Source organism: Dendrobates tinctorius, unplaced genomic scaffold, assembly GCF_039654945.1.
Source record: "Dendrobates tinctorius isolate UK_male_01 unplaced genomic scaffold, ASM3965494v1 ptg000154l, whole genome shotgun sequence".
Lineage (NCBI taxonomy): Eukaryota > Metazoa > Chordata > Amphibia > Anura > Dendrobatidae > Dendrobates > Dendrobates tinctorius.
The window spans coordinates 22000047-22017020 of NW_027361821.1; the positions used below are offsets into that span (position 1 = coordinate 22000047).

The window sequence follows — 16974 nt, forward strand, 5'->3', positions numbered from 1 at the left end:
TTCAAATATTTTTAATGTGCAGATATATATATATATATATATATATATATGTCACAGACTTAAATGTGCAAAACTATTGAGCTTGGGAAAAGGCAATTTCTATTGAAATTAGCAATGTCTGTGTGTATGTTCAAGCTGATCGTCATGTGTCATAATAACATTCCAAACCACACACAATGCTTCAGGGTGGTCTTTATTTTTGTAGACACATTCTTTCTTGCTGCCAAAACATACTTTCCTACAAGTAAGCATTAGCCTAACCCAAGACATAAATTAACCAAAATGAGGTATTAGTTATTTGGTATAGTTAACCATAAGACTTTGAGAAGGCCAGGTATCTGTTACTAACATAAAATTTAAGGCCGCAACCAACATCAAGGGTTCTCATTGTCTTGTGAGACAATAACAAAATTATTAGCCAAATGGCACAAAAATTTCATAATGACACTTAGAAAATTAAGACATATGTAAAGCTAACATTAGTTGTTCATCTCAGTTTGCCATGGCACACTACCCTCTGGTGTTAGAAAATAATCAGCAAAAAGATTCCTGACTTGAAGGCCATACTGAGCAACTTGGGTAGCACACTGACCTTCCTCTGGTAATGTCATATTTACCACTCTCTCCTCATCCAAATCATCCAAGGATGGTTCTTGTTTTCTAGAAAAATTATGCAAAATCACTGCTGCCTTTATGACTGGCTGGACATTGTCTGGATGCATCTGGATTTGTGTTTCAAAGATACGCCATTTACTAGTAAAGATCCCTGTCAGAGACACCGCACTACACTTGCTCATAGAGCCAGTGCACGTGTCCTGAGTACAGAAGCAGTGCTAAGAGTTACCTGGGGAGCAGGGCAGCAGAGGTGACAAAGCGTGCTACAAGCTAATAGTGTCAGGGTCCAGTCAGCGCTGGAAAGTAAAGAGGCACGGGACCTGCGGACACTGAACATGAGCAAGCTTGCACAGGACCTATGGTCATGTGACTGGAAGGTGGCGGGGCTTAGCATCAGAGAAGCCAGAGAACTCAGATTATGGCAAAGCAAAAGTCATGCACAGTACAGACCAGCGAGGTACAGGAGGGATAAACAGACGGGAAGTCAGACAAAGCAAAAGGTCATACACAAGATATCAGTACAGTACCAGGGAGGAGACAGAGCGGATAATCAGGGCCAAGCAGAGATCAAAACCAAACAGACATAGGAGGTACCAGGCAGAATCCAAAGCGATATCCAGGGAACAGACCGAGTCATACACAGAGAATCAAGTAACCAGAACACAGCAATAACACACTCAGGGGTCACCACACAATGCCAAGGGCGAAAGTATAACTGACAGGGATGGGAGCGTCCTGAGGCTATAAGAAGCCTCCCCCAGAACCAGGGAGAGGCCACAATCATAGCCCCAGGTGTGCAGGTAAGCCTGCACCGGGATCACAACCTTTAACCTCAGAAATGCCAGTCATCAGCACTGGTTCCAGACATTAACCCCACGTGTGCGAGTCAAACCCGCACTGAGATCATGACAATCCCAAAATCACACTCAACCAATCAATTTGCTCTCATGAGTCGCATGTTAAAAATGCGCCTACGGGTGTCCAAACGTCGACATGGAAATGGGTGAAGAACATGCCTGGACAGTGCAAAACCCTCATTAGCAACCATAATAAATGGTGCAGGTGGGGATGAGGCTCCAGGAAGCACACATGGTTGGGGAATATTAAAATTTTGCTCAGCAAGTCGCCTAGCTAATCTGGAATATCGAAAGATGCAAGCAACAGAGGCACTCCCATATGCCCCAATGTCAGCAATTACAAAACAGGAGTTGCTCTTTGCTACTGCCAGCGGCACTACGGAAAAATATTTTTTGTAATTAAAGTAACGAGACCCTGATTTTGGGGGCTTCTTCACACGAATGTGTTTACCATCATGGGCACCTATGCAATCAGGGAATTCTGTGGCTTCCATGAACCCCTGGGCAATCCTCACCCAGTCTTGTGTGGTTGGCTGAGGCATGAATCGGCTCTTCAGCTTGTCCCATATGAGATCACAGGTTGCGCGCACAATCCCGGATAGGGTTGACGTTCCAAGTAGGAACTAAAAATGGCGGGAAGAAAATGAATTGCCAGTAGCCAGGAATCTGTTCACAAAACAATAGTTTAGGTGTCTAAAAATACTAAAAAGGTACAGAATATGATGGAAAGGAAAACAATACTAACATAGTGAAGCTCAGACAGCACATATAATTATAACCGATACGTTGAATAAAATCTAAAGAACAACCATGAAGGAAGCACATAGGTGTAAGTTAGAATAGCCAGGTCTGAAAGTTGGCATGTTACTAGTTTGGTTGAGGGTAATAGGATTAGGTTAATAGTAATACGTCATAGACAAATTGTTTTTTGGCCTGTAGTTGTAGGAGAATGTTAAGCAAGACATGTATGGCTGTTTAAATAATGTTTAGTGCGTAATCTAGGGAAATCAAACATTACACAATATAATGTGAAAGCCTGAGTCAAATGTGTGATTTACAAAAGTTACCTCAAGGTTACTAGCAAACGCTCCTCCGGAGAAATGCTTAGTCGCATGCAGGTGTCTTGACTGAGAAGGTAAGGACGCAAAAACTCCAGAATTGTGTCAAATCCAGAAATGGATAGTCGACAAAAAGCCACAAACTTCAATGGGTATTGGCGAAGTTCAACATACAACTTGGTAAAATGACCATGTGCCCCACGGAGTAATAGTATAGGGTGAACTCATAGTCTTTTTTTCCCTGTGGTTCCTGACCAAGCATAAGTTGGCGAACCCCAAAGCGACGTGACACAAGCCATGCCAACCACAACAACGCCTCATTTGAAATAGACATATTTGTGAGGGTTACAGCGAGTGATCCACTAGCTAGAAGACTATATCTACACCAGCAAGCTAGAAAAATACTTGAAATAAAACTAATCTACTTTATTCAAAATTAGATTTAAAAAGGACTTGGTCCATTCATAAAATATGCACATGTACAAAAAGACAAACACTTACAAGAAAAAACCGCTCAGTCAGATGCGGTAAGACCAAACTTTCAAACACCTTTCCGGTATACCCTTAGTGTCGTTATCCAACTATACATAGACACCCCCTCAGAGTATCCGCTTAGTGTGAATTTCTTTTGAAAAAGCACACTCTCATGGTGCTAAAAAATGTCTTTTACAGATCCATTGTTCTAAATTTATGTGCCACTACTGTGTAACATACATCATCATCACTAACAATGATCCTAGACAAATTTCATAGTAACAGCCTAATTTCAATAATCACCTAAAAATAAAGAATGGCATAGTATACAGTCTGTAATTATGAAACCAGGGTGTGAACCTAAACATTCCTCTTTAGATCATGCAGTTCACCACCTTTACAGATTTTTTATGTCATCTTGTATATCATGGAAAGATCTCACCCAAATCTTTACATTCATGGGTTCCTCCATGTGACGCTCCCTTCTCCCTACGCGTTTCACCAACCAGATCATCAGGGGAGTACTGAGTACAGCGTTATGCCTACATGAGAAAAATGCCATCACTGGGCTGTTCATTTACCCGCTTTTTATAACATGCACTCTTTAGTGTGTTCCCGCCTCATAAAGATGGGCGGGTGTATGCCCGTGACCACTTCCTGTTTCTATGTTACTATAGTGACAAGCCCGTTACTCATATATTCCTTCACATCACTTACTAACTTACTCACATCGCATATTAATAGTATGCGATTACATCGACCTCCATATAAAACACATGATCGTGCGCGCTCTTTTCTCCTTCATTCAATTTATCGGGTTGCATAGTAACGCACTGACGTCACCTTTCTTTAACGCATGCGCATTTTTCTATGTCACGTCCAACCCTCTTTCTTACGTCAAGGCGCCTATTCCCTTCCATCATTATATCAGCATCAGGGGAATTACCGCGCCTGCGCACTCCAAACCATAGCCGCTTCTTTGCAGGCTTTAACTTCTAAATGCACGCAGTCCCATACCGCGCCTGCGCACTCCACAAACAGCCGCTTCTTTGCAAGCTATAATTTCTAAATGCACAAAAGTCCCTCCTATCACAGGATTATCTTATGGGAGCACTTATAAATTTATATCCCCTTAACATGCACGTCTTTTAACAGTTCTTTCTCATCTGTCAAATGAATGGGATTAGTATTATTTTACAGGACGATGATGCATAGGGGCTTTAGTGTTTTTTTTAAATTTTTTAGCCGATCAATATCAATCTATACACACATATAGTTATGATTAATATCTACCGCCATCAGATGATAAATGGCATATAAATACTTCACATTGTAGTCACTAGTTGTAACTGAAATGCTCACTATCCAATCCTCAAGTATACATGTGGGCATAAATCTTACCCTTGTACAAGAATAGGTTTCACAGTCATTTTGGGCATATTTCAATATTTACTATCCAGTTTTGGGACTTTTAGGATACTAAAAATATTCAACTCCAATAAGTATTCCTTAAAAAAATCCTCTCAACTATCCCGAGCGATCACTTAAGACAATGTACAGTACTTGACTCAGACTCGATACATTCTCTTTATCTTCTTCTATTTTATTCTAAGGTTTTAACTCCACATTTAGACAAACAAAAAAAGGGGGAATAACCCATTAGAGAAGTATAACTCCTTTGGATTCCCTCCTGAGTAACCACACAACCCTTTAACCCCTATACAGGGATCTGGTTTTACGTGGGGCACAATGGAGCTTGTCCTCCGGGGCTCACATCTCATTGCATATGGGTCAGTAAATTACAAAAAAGCCGTAAAAGATAGTTGGTCGTTCAGGCCTGTTGGTTGGAGTGTTCTCAGCCAGAAAATCCATCTACATTCCCTTTGGAGGATCGCTTTGTCCCAATCTCCCCCTCTATGGGGGTAAGGAACTTTCTCGATCCCAACAAATTGAATTTTGCTATGATCACCCTGATGTATCCTATTGATGTGGTTCGCTATAGCTGTGTCTCTTCGGTTCACCACATCACCAACATGTTCGCGTATTCTCTTCCTGAATTCCCTTCTTGTTTTCCCTATGTATTCAATCCCACATATGCACGTTGCCTTATAAATCACTCCAGTAGTACGACAATTTATAAACTGTCTGATGGTGTAAACTTTCTTATTGTTCGTACTCCTAAAGGTTTTCCCTTGTGTTACTGACTGACATGCTATACAGTTACCGCACCTATAGCAGCCTTTTACCTCTCCTTCTAGCCAGGTACGTGCTTGAGTCTCTCTAAAGTGTCTGTGCATAAGTCTATCTTTTAGAGATTTGTTCTTTTTGTATGTCACTTGTGGTTTAGAACCTAAAATTTTCTCTATGTCCATATCCATTTTGAGAATTGGCCAATGTCTTTCTAAAATTTCTTTAAATTTTACTGATCCATTTGAAAACCTAGTAATGAAACGTGTGACCTCTTTATCTTCTTTTCTTTCTACTTTCCTTAATAGTTCTTTTCGATCTCTTTTTATAGATTCCTCATAGGCGGCCCTTAAAACATGATCTGGATATCCTCTCTCCTGAAACCTTTCCCTCATATCATCAGCTTGTTCTTTGAATTTCTGAGGGTTCGAGCAATTACGGCGTAACCTCAAATATTGTCCTTTGGGTATCCCTCTTTTTTGTGGAAGGGGATGACTACTCTCCCATCTTAAAAGTGAGTTAGTAGCTGTTGGTTTCCTATAATTGCTCGTTTCTAAGGTTCCATCAATTCCCTTTTTGACAAGCACATCTAAAAATCTCATTTCTGATGCATGTACCTCATACGTAAATCTCAGGCCTAAATCATTGCAATTGAGGTCATTTACAAAGGAAATAAACTCAGATTCTGTACTTTTCCAAATCACGAAAATATCATCATGTCGAGAATTCGTGTCATTGAACACAATTTTTTCCTCCCACCAGCCCAGGAGCAAATTTGCATAAGTGGGCGCACAAGGGCAACCCATTGCAGTGCCCCTGAGCTGGTGGAAGTACTTATTCCCAAAGAGAAAGACATTATTCGTAAGGCAGAATTTCAAAGCCTTTAAAACGAAATCATTATGTTTCACAAAGAAACGTCCTCGGGACTTAAGATAGTATTCCACGGCCATCAGGCCTTTTTCATGGGGTATCGAGGAGTACAAAGCCTCCACATCTATACTCCCAAAAATCATGTCTTTCTCAAGGTATATGCCATCTAATTTGCATAGAAGATCGCCTGTATCTCTAATATACGAGCTCAAATTCATCACAAATGGTCTTAGAATCCGATCTATATATATTCCCAAATTCTGAGTCACACTATTGATACCTGCCACTATAGGTCGACCTTTTAGAGGGATCATACCCTTATGGATTTTCGGGAGACAATAAAACGTCGCCATAGTAGGATGCAAGGGAATCAAGAAATCTTTTTCTTTTTTATCAATAACCTCAGAATCCAGGCCTTCATTGACTAGTGTCTTAAGAGCGTCAGACTCACTACAGGGTTTGATGATAGCTTCTCATAACTCAACTTATCCTCTAATATAGAAAGGCACATATTCTTATAATTAGATGTATCCATGATAACAATGTTCCCTCCTTTGTCGGAGCTTTTAATAGTAACACTGCTGTCATTTTCAAGTCTCTTTAGACTTTCCATCTCTTCTTTCCCTAAGTTATATGACCTTGAATTTAAAAGATCTCCTGATTTCATCAAATCATTTGTAACAAGATTAACAAAAATATCAATTGGATTGACATCACCTGTGGGAGGGGGCATACCCGTACTCTTTTTCTTTAGATCTGTAAATGGACCCTCACCTTTAAGGTTAGGATCAGCATCTCCCAGGTGAAACAGAAACCGTACATCTTGTAATAACTCTTCAGAAATACCCAACTCTTGTGAAAACCTCTGATCTTGTTTAGAGAAATGCTTTTTCCATTTTAGCTTACGGGCGAACAGATGTAGATCTTTCACAGTTTCAAAAATGTCTATGTCTGATGTTGGTACAAACGAAAGGCCTTTACTAAGTACACACATCTCAGTTTCAGTTAGGGGGCGTTGGGACAGATTAATTACTTCTGGCCCTCTGGTCCGCTGTGGGGATTTAGGCGGTTCCTTAATGGATAGCTTAGATCTAAAAAATCCCTCTTCGGTGACCTCTTATGGGAGCCTCTATTAAATTTACCCCTTTGTCCTCCTTTTCCTCTACCTCTGAAATGCCTAGATCTACTCTTAGTGTCAGAAAATTCTGCATCAGATGAGGATATGTCAGTTTCTGCTGGTCTATTATTTCTGACCACTTGTACTGAGTAGGCTTTGTTATCTCTAAATTCTTGGAGATCCCTATTATACAACTTATGTTTCTTCTCTTTCAGATGATACTGAAATTTCTCTAGAGTATTCTGTAAATTGACCTCTTTTACCGTGAAATCAGACTCACCCGAGTACTTTTTCGTGATCTCAATCTGCTCTCTCAGGGATTCTGTAAGTTTATTAAGATTACTTTTTTCTTCCTCTAAGAGGAGTCTCATAAATCTGATCGAGCTCTCTGTTGCCTCCTTTTCCCACTTAGTGAGTAAGGACGTGCTCCTATACCTAAACCCTGGGGTGAGGGTAATCCTCAGATGACGAGGTACAATGCCTGATCGTATGTAATTTTCTAAACTCTGAACCTCCCACCATGAGGCTATCTGATCTCTATAAATTTTATCAAGTTCCTTAAAAGCCGCACTATATGTCGGAGTATATCTTTTTTGTGTAAACACCTTATCAGAGAATACCTCTTTGGCCTCTGTAATCCATATGTTTGTATCGATGCCTGTAGTCAAAAAACCTGCCATTGCCTGTATCTAGATGGTTACAGCGAGTGATCCACTAGCTAGAAGACTATATCTACACCAGCAAGCTAGAAAAATACTTGAAATAAAACTAATCTACTTTATTCAAAATTAGATTTAAAAAGGACTTAGTCCATTCATAAAATATGCACATGTACAAAAAGACAAACACTTACAAGAAAAAACCGCTCAGTCAGATGCGGTAAGACCAAACTTTCAAACACCTTTCCGGTATACCCTTAGTGTCGTTATCCAACTATACATAGACACCCCCTCAGAGTATCCGCTTAGTGTGAATTTCTTTTGAAAAAGCACACTCTCATGGTGCTAAAAAATGTCTTTTACAGATCCATTGTTCTAAATTTATGTGCCACTACTGTGTAACATACATCATCATCACTAACAATGATCCTAGACAAATTTCATAGTAACAGCCTAATTTCAATAATCACCTAAAAATAAAGAATGGCATAGTATACAGTCTGTAATTATGAAACCAGGGTGTGAACCTAAACATTCCTCTTTAGATCATGCAGTTCACCACCTTTACAGATTTTTTATGTCATCTTGTATATCATGGAAAGATCTCACCCAAATCTTTACATTCATGGGTTCCTCCATGTGACGCTCCCTTCTCCCTACGCGTTTCACCAACCAGATCATCAGGGGAGTACTGAGTACAGTGTTATGCCTACATGAGAAAAATGCCATCACTGGGCTGTTCATTTACCCGCTTTTTATAACATGCACTCTTTAGTGTGTTCCCGCCTCATAAAGATGGGCGGGTGTATGCCCGTGACCACTTCCTGTTTCTATGTTGCTATAGTGACAAGCCCGTTACTCATATATTCCTTCACATCACTTACTAACTTACTCACATCGCATATTAATAGTATGCGATTACATCGACCTCCATATAAAACACATGATCGTGCGCGCTCTTTTCTCCTTCATTCAATTTATCGGGTTGCATAGTAACGCACTGACGTCACCTTTCTTTAACGCATGCGCATTCTTCTATGTCACGTCCAACCCTCTTTCTTACGTCAAGGCGCCTATTCTGAGTTTATTTCCTTTGTAAATGACCTCAATTGCAATGATTTAGGCCTGAGATTTACGTATGAGGTACATGCATCAGAAATGAGATTTTTAGATGTGCTTGTCAAAAAGGGAATTGATGGAACCTTAGAAACGAGCAATTATAGGAAACCAACAGCTACTAACTCACTTTTAAGATGGGAGAGTAGTCATCCCCTTCCACAAAAAAGAGGGATACCCAAAGGACAATATTTGAGGTTACGCCATAATTGCTCGAACCCTCAGAAATTCAAAGAACAAGCTGATGATATGAGGGAAAGGTTTCAGGAGAGAGGATATCCAGATCATGTTTTAAGGGCCGCCTATGAGGAATCTATAAAAAGAGATCGAAAAGAACTATTAAGGAAAGTAGAAAGAAAACCCATGAATGTAAAGATTTGGGTGAGATCTTTCCATGATATACAAGATGACATAAAAAATCTGTAAAGGTGGTGAACTGCATGATCTAAAGAGGAATGTTTAGGTTCACACCCTGGTTTCATAATTACAGACTGTATACTATGCCATTCTTTATTTTTAGGTGATTATTGAAATTAGGCTGTTACTATGAAATTTGTCTAGGATCATTGTTAGTGATGATGATGTATGTTACACAGTAGTGGCACATAAATTTAGAACAATGGATCTGTAAAAGACATTTTTTAGCACCATGAGAGTGTGCTTTTTCAAAAGAAATTCACACTAAGCGGATACTCTGAGGGGGTGTCTATGTATAGTTGGATAACGACATTAAGGGTATACCGGAAAGGTGTTTGAAAGTTTGGTCTTACCGCATCTGACTGAGCGGTTTTTCCTTGTAAGTGTTTGTCTTTTTGTACATGTGCATATTTTATGAATGGACTAAGTCCTTTTTAAATCTAATTTTGAATAAAGTAGATTAGTTTTATTTCAAGTATTTTTCTAGCTTGCTGGTGTACATATTTGTGAGGCCTAAGGAATAATAACGCACAACCCTAAGCTAATATGTCATTGTATTAACCCTTTTGTCAATTTTTGAAACACTCATCACTAATGGCTCACACCTTTCCCATTTTAAAGCATTAAATTGACACTTTCCCCCTTCATTTGGACATAGAAACCTTAGGTTTGGATGCGTATTCATACGGACAGCACACGGATGACACACGGACAGCACACGGATCGCCAGCGGATGACACACGGATGGTATACGTGTCCACATGGACACACGGATTGCTCCAGGACTGTGCTTACCGGTACCGGAAATATCTGGACGTGTGAAACCGCCCTTAGGGTTAGTGGTGGGTTGGGATTGAGGTTTTTTCAAAAGTAAAAAAAATGATAAGATGGCTAGTGCTGAGCGCATGTGCTCGCTACTCGAGTTTGCATCAGGTGCTCAGGTATGCACAGAGTATCACGGATCCCCACATGTCATTTTTTGGGGTGTCTAACAGCCATGAAAGATGTGGGGCAAGCACTCGAGCATATCACTCAAGCACCTATGATATTCGGTGCATACCCGAGCACCTGATGAAAACTAGAATAGTGAGCACTAATGACATCCTATTCAATATATCAAACTCCATGTTGTACCTGTGGGTTCAAAATGCTCATTATACCCCTGGATAAAATCCTTGTGGGGTGTGGTTTCCAAAATGGGGTCATTTGTGGGGGGTTTCCACTTTATAGGCACATCAGAAGCTCTCCAAACGCAAAATGGCATCCGCTAATTATTCAAGCAAATTTTACATTCAAAAAGTCAAATGGCGCTCCTTCCCTTCTGAACCCTGCTGTGCACCCAAATAGTAGATTTCCCCCACAAATAAGGTATTGGCGTATTCAGGAGAAATTGCACAACAAATTTTGGGGTACATTTTCTACTGTTACCCTTGTGAAAGAAAAAAGTTTGTGTCTAAAATAAATAAAAAAAAAAATTAAATATTTATTTTTTCATTCCACATTGCTTCAGTTCCTATGAAGCACCTGAAGGGTTAGGAAACTTCTTGAATATGGTTTTGAGCACCTTGAGGAGTGCAGATTTTAGAATGATGACACTTTTTAGGCATTTTATGTCATGTACACCCCTCAAAGTCACTTTTAATGTGAGACACTCCCTAAAAAAAGAGAATTCAAAGTTTGAAAATTGTGAAAAAAAATTCTCAAAATTAGTGGGATATGTGAAGCATTACAGATTTATAAATTAAGAAAGGCACATCCAGCCCATAAACGGCAGCGCTTCCCAGGACTCACATCCAAAGATGATATTCCATATTTTTTTATTTCATAGGTTAAAAAAGAGTTACAATGCGTTTCGGATACAGTGTATATCCTTCATCAGATATCATAAAAACACAGTACAAATCCTAATAGTATAAAATTCAGTTACACTTATATATAGTAGCAACCTTTTATCCCAGTCTCAGAAACTTGATTTAGGGTGTGGACCAAGTTCAGGAACACAGTTCAGGAACACACCCACTGATTGATCCAACCTTGACAACATGGATGCAAGACAGAAAAGAAGAAAAAAACAAACAAAAAAAACCCAAAAGGAAAAAAAAACCCAGAGAAAAAAAAAAAAAGCAATGTTCAAACTCTCTCTATGATATCATTCAATCCATTTGGATATAATGTTCCCAGACGATATATCCAAAACGTTTCTTTGCGGTTTAAAAGAGCATTCCTATTTGCAACACCAGAGGGTATCTGCTCCACCGGTGTTACTTTTATGTTAAAAATTTTGTTATGTTTAATTAGTAGATGCCTTGAGAGACTATGTTTTAAAAAGCCATTTTTTGCTCTATTTCTGTGACCATTAATGCGTGACCGCAGTGTCTGCACAGTGCGTCCCACATATTGCAAACCGCAACTGCATGTGATTACATATACAACAAAATCACTGTTACAGCCGAGTCTTTGTGAGATCTCAAAGACCTCACCAGTACTATTACATTTGATGGTTTTAGCCCCGTGATCTAGGATCCCACAGGTACAACATTTTTTAGAGGTGCATTTAAAAACTCCGGTTCCTTGAGAAACACCACATAAAATTTGATCCATACTTTTTTTTTTATAGTTTTTTCCTTTTGAATCCAACTGTTTTTTTAATTTACGGGGGGCCACCAAATTTTTCAAAGTTTTCCCCCTTCTATATGTAATCCCTGGTTTATCAGGGAGATGCTTTCCCAAAACAGGATCACGCTTCAAGATATACCAATATTTTGAAAGCACAGTTCTTATTACTTTATTTCCTCTATTGAATGTGGTCACAAAATTCAATTTCCAGCGATCATCACTTTTTTCTCTACCAATGGTCAGATTATCCCCCTTCCTATTTTTTCCTTTTAAACATTCCTCCTGTGTTTTTACTTTGTTATCCCTATATGCACTAATTATCAAGTTTTTGGGTATCTTTTTTCCTTACATTTTCTTTTTAGAATTTTAGACTGAGCTACATAATCAGATTCTCTCGTACAATTCTTTCTTATACGAAAAAATTGGCTGTGGGGTATATTAACCTTCCACTTCTTGTAATGTGCACTGTTAAAATCTAAAAAGCCGTTTGAATCCACCTTTTTGAAGTGGGTTTTTGTAATAATTTTTTTCCCACTATGGCTGATCTCTAGATCAAGAAACACCATTTTTTCTTTATTGATTTGTGATGTAAAGGTAATCCCCCAGGTTTTATTATTGAGCTCCTTTATTAACTGTACCGCTTCCTCCTCTGTCCCCTTCCATATAATAATCAGATCATCAATGAAGCGCTTATAAAGCCTTATTTTGTCATTGAAAACAGGCTTAGAGAGTGACGATGAGGACTCAAATCGCCCCATGAATAAGTTTGCGAAACTTGGCGCGACCCGAGTCCCCATCGCGGTGCCGAGCAACTGTAGATACAGTATGCCTTCAAAAATGAACACATTGTGTTCAAGAATGAATTTGAGACCCTATAACAGAAAATCTCTTTGTTCAGGGAGCATCTCTGTCTTTGCTAAATAAAAACCCACTGCATTTACCCCCATTTCGTGATCTATGTTGGAATATAATGAATTTACATCCAACGAGATAAAGGAATAGTTTTCTTCCCATTCAATATCCCTCAGTTCCTCGATTAATTGTGTGGAATCTCTCAAATATGAAGGAAGAGACTTTACCAGATCTTGTAAAAACAAGTCAATATAATGAGAAAGGTGACAAGTAGTGTTGAGCATTCCGATACCGCAAGTATCGGGTATCGGCCGATACTTGCTGTATCGGAATTCCGATACCGACTTCCGATATTTTTTCAATATCGGAATTCGGCATCGGAATCGGAAGTTCAGTTGATTGACGGCCTGACGTCATCATGATGCGCGGTGTGTGCGCATCATGATGCGCCGTCATTTCGGGCCTTCCGGGGGTCTCTGCCGGCCTGCCGGGGGGCTGTGCCGGCCTGCCGGGGGGCTGTGTGGACTGCCCGGGGTCTGTACCGGCCTGCCGGGGGGCTGTGCCGGCCTGCCGGTGGTCTGTGCACCCTGTGGGGGTCTGTACCGGCCTGCCGGGGGGCTGTGCCGGCCTGCCGGGGGGCTGTGTGGACTGCCCGGGGTCTGTGCCGGCCTGCCGGTGGTCTGTGCACCCTGTGGGGGTCTGTACCGGCCTGCCGGGGGGCTGTGCCGGCCTGCCGGGGGGCTGTGTGGACTGCCCGGGGTCTGTACCGGCCTGCCGGGGGGCTGTGCTGGCCTGCCGGTGGTCTGTGCACCCTGTGGGGGTCTGTACCGGCCTGCCGGGGGGCTGTGCTGATGTCCGGGGGTCTGTGCAAGCATCGTCCGATGGGACTACAAGTCCCATCGGGCGATGCCTGCTACCATGACAGTGATTGACACATTAGCCAATGATGGGACAGTAGTAGTCCCATCATCCGGCTAATGTGTTAAATGTTAAAAAAAAATAAAAAAAAAAAACAAAAAAAATACTACATACATACTACATGCATGCTACATACATACTACATGCTACATACATTACATACATACTACATATATACTACATACATACTACATACATGCTACATACATGCTACATGCATGCTACATACATACTACATGCTACATACATACTACATGCATGCTACATACATACTACATATATACTACATACATACTACATACATGCTACATACATACTGCATGCTACATACATACTACATACATACTACATACATACTACATGCATGCTACATACATACTACATATATACTACATACATACTACATACATGCTACATACATACTGCATGCTACATACATACTACATACATACTACATACATACTACATGCATGCTACATACATACTACATATATACTACATGCATGCTACATACATACTACATGCTACATACATACTACATATATACTACATACATGCTACATACATACTGCATGCTACATACATACTACATGCATGCTACATACATACTACATGCATGCTACATACATACTACATGCATGCTACATACATACTACATGCATGCTACATACATACTACATGCATGCTACATACATACTACATGCATGCTACATGCATGCTACATACATGCTACATGCTACATACATACCACATACATACTACATACATACTACATGCATGCTACATACATACTACATGCTACATACATACCACATACATACTACATACATACTACATGCTACATACATACTACATATATACTACATGCATGCTACATACATACTACATGCTACATACATACCACATACATACTACATACATGCTACATATATACTACATGCATGCTACATACATACTACATGCATGCTACATACATACTACATACATACTACATGCTACATACATACCACATATATACTACATACATACAATACATTCATACAATACATACATAGACAGACAGTACATATAACATAGAGTAACATACTTACCAATACTTGTCACATTGTTCCCCGAAGCCATTGTCTTTTCCGGAATAAATATTAACATAACAAACCACAAAAATACTCACCCACGATCCGAAGCAGTCCACGAGTGTGTCCCACGACGATCTTGGGTAGAGAACTGCAGCATCAGATGATGCTGCCGTTCTCTACGGGCTGCAGGAATCCAATGACGGAAGGTAGGTATCCTTCCGCACTGTATTCCTCCGCCACTTAAAAAAAAAAAAAGTCCCTAGTCTCACTTTATGCCATTGCTGCGTGGGAATTTCCCACACAGCAATGGCATAAAGTGAGACTAGGGACTTTTTTTTTTTTTTAAGTGGCGGAGGAATACAGTGCGGAAGGATACCTACCTTCCGTCATTGGATTCCTGCAGCCCGTAGAGAACGGCAGCAACAGCTGATGCTGCAGTTCTCTACCCAAGATCGTCGTGGGACACACTCGTGGACTGCTTCGGATCGTGGGTGAGTATTTTTGTGGTTTGTTATGTTAATATTTATTCCGGAAAAGACAATGGCTTCGGGGAACAATGTGACAAGTATTGGTAAGTATGTTACTCTATGTTATATGTACTGTATGTCTATGTATGTATTGTATGAATGTATTGTATGTATGTAGTATATATGTGGTATGTATGTAGCATGTAGTATGTATGTAGTATGTATGTAGCATGCATGTAGCATGCAGTATGTATGTAGCATGCATGTAGTATATATGTAGTATGTATGTGGTATGTATGTAGCATGCATGTAGTATGTATGTAGCATGCATGTAGTATATATGTAGTATGTATGTAGCATGTAGTATGTAGCATGCATGTAGTATATATGTAGTATGTATGTAGCATGTAGTATGTATGTAGCATGCATGTAGTATATATGTAGTATGTATGTAGTATGTATGTAGCATGCATGTAGTATGTATGTAGCATGCATGTAGTATGTATATGGTATGTATGTAGCATGTAGTATGTATGTAGCATGCATGTAGTATATATGTGTTCTGTATGTGGTATGTATGTAGCATGCATGTAGCATGCATGTAGTATGTATGTAGTATGTATGTAGTATATATGTAGTATGTATGTAGCATGTAGTATGTATGTAGTATGTAGCATGCATGTAGCATGCAGTATGTATGTAGCATGCATGTAGTATGTATGTAGCATGTAGTATGAATGTAGCATGTATGTAGTATGCATGTTGTATATATGTAGTATGTATGTGGTATGTATGTAGCATGTAGTATGTATGTAGCATGCATGTAGTATGTATGTAGCATGCATGTAGTATGTATGTAGCATGCATGTAGTATGTATGTAGCATGCATGTAGTATGTATGTATGTAGCATGCATGTAGTATGTATGTATGTAGCATGCATGTAGTATATATGTAGTATGTATGTAGCATGTAGTATGTATGTAGCATGCATGTAGTATGTATGTAGCATGCATGTAGTATGTATGTAGCATGCATGTAGTATGTATATGGTATGTATGTAGCATGTAGTATGTATGTAGCATGCATGTAGTATATATGTTATGTATGTGGTATGTATGTAGCATGCATGCTACATACATGTAGTATGTATGTAGTATGTATGTAGTATATATGTAGTATGTATGTAGCATGTAGTATGTATGTAGCATGCATGTAGTATATATGTAGTATGTAGCATGTAGTATGTATGTAGCATGCATGTAGTATATATGTGTTATGTATGTAGCATGCATGTAGCATGCATGTAGTATGTATGTAGTATATATGTGGTATGTATGTAGCATGTAGTATGTATGTAGTATGTATGTAGCATGCATGTAGCATGCAGTATGTATGTAGCATGCATGTAGTATATATGTAGTATGTATGTGGTATGTATGTAGCATGTAGTATGTATGTAGCATGCATGTAGTATGTATGTAGCATGCATGTAGTATATATGTAGTATGTATGTAGCATGTAGTATGTAGCATGCATGTAGTATGTATGTAGCATGTAGTATGTATGTAGCATGCATGTAGTATGTATGTAGCATGCATGTAGTATATATGTAGTATGTATGTAGCATGTAGTATGTATGTAGCATGCATGTAGTATGTATGTAGCATGCATGTA

The 16974-nt window shown here is 39.5% G+C and overlaps 1 pseudogene; it reads right to left on the bottom strand.

The window, feature by feature from the left end:
- Window positions 1-374: 374 nt before the first annotated feature.
- Window positions 375-2851, bottom strand: LOC141050875 (uncharacterized; annotated as a pseudogene).
- Window positions 2852-16974: the final 14123 nt, after the last annotated feature.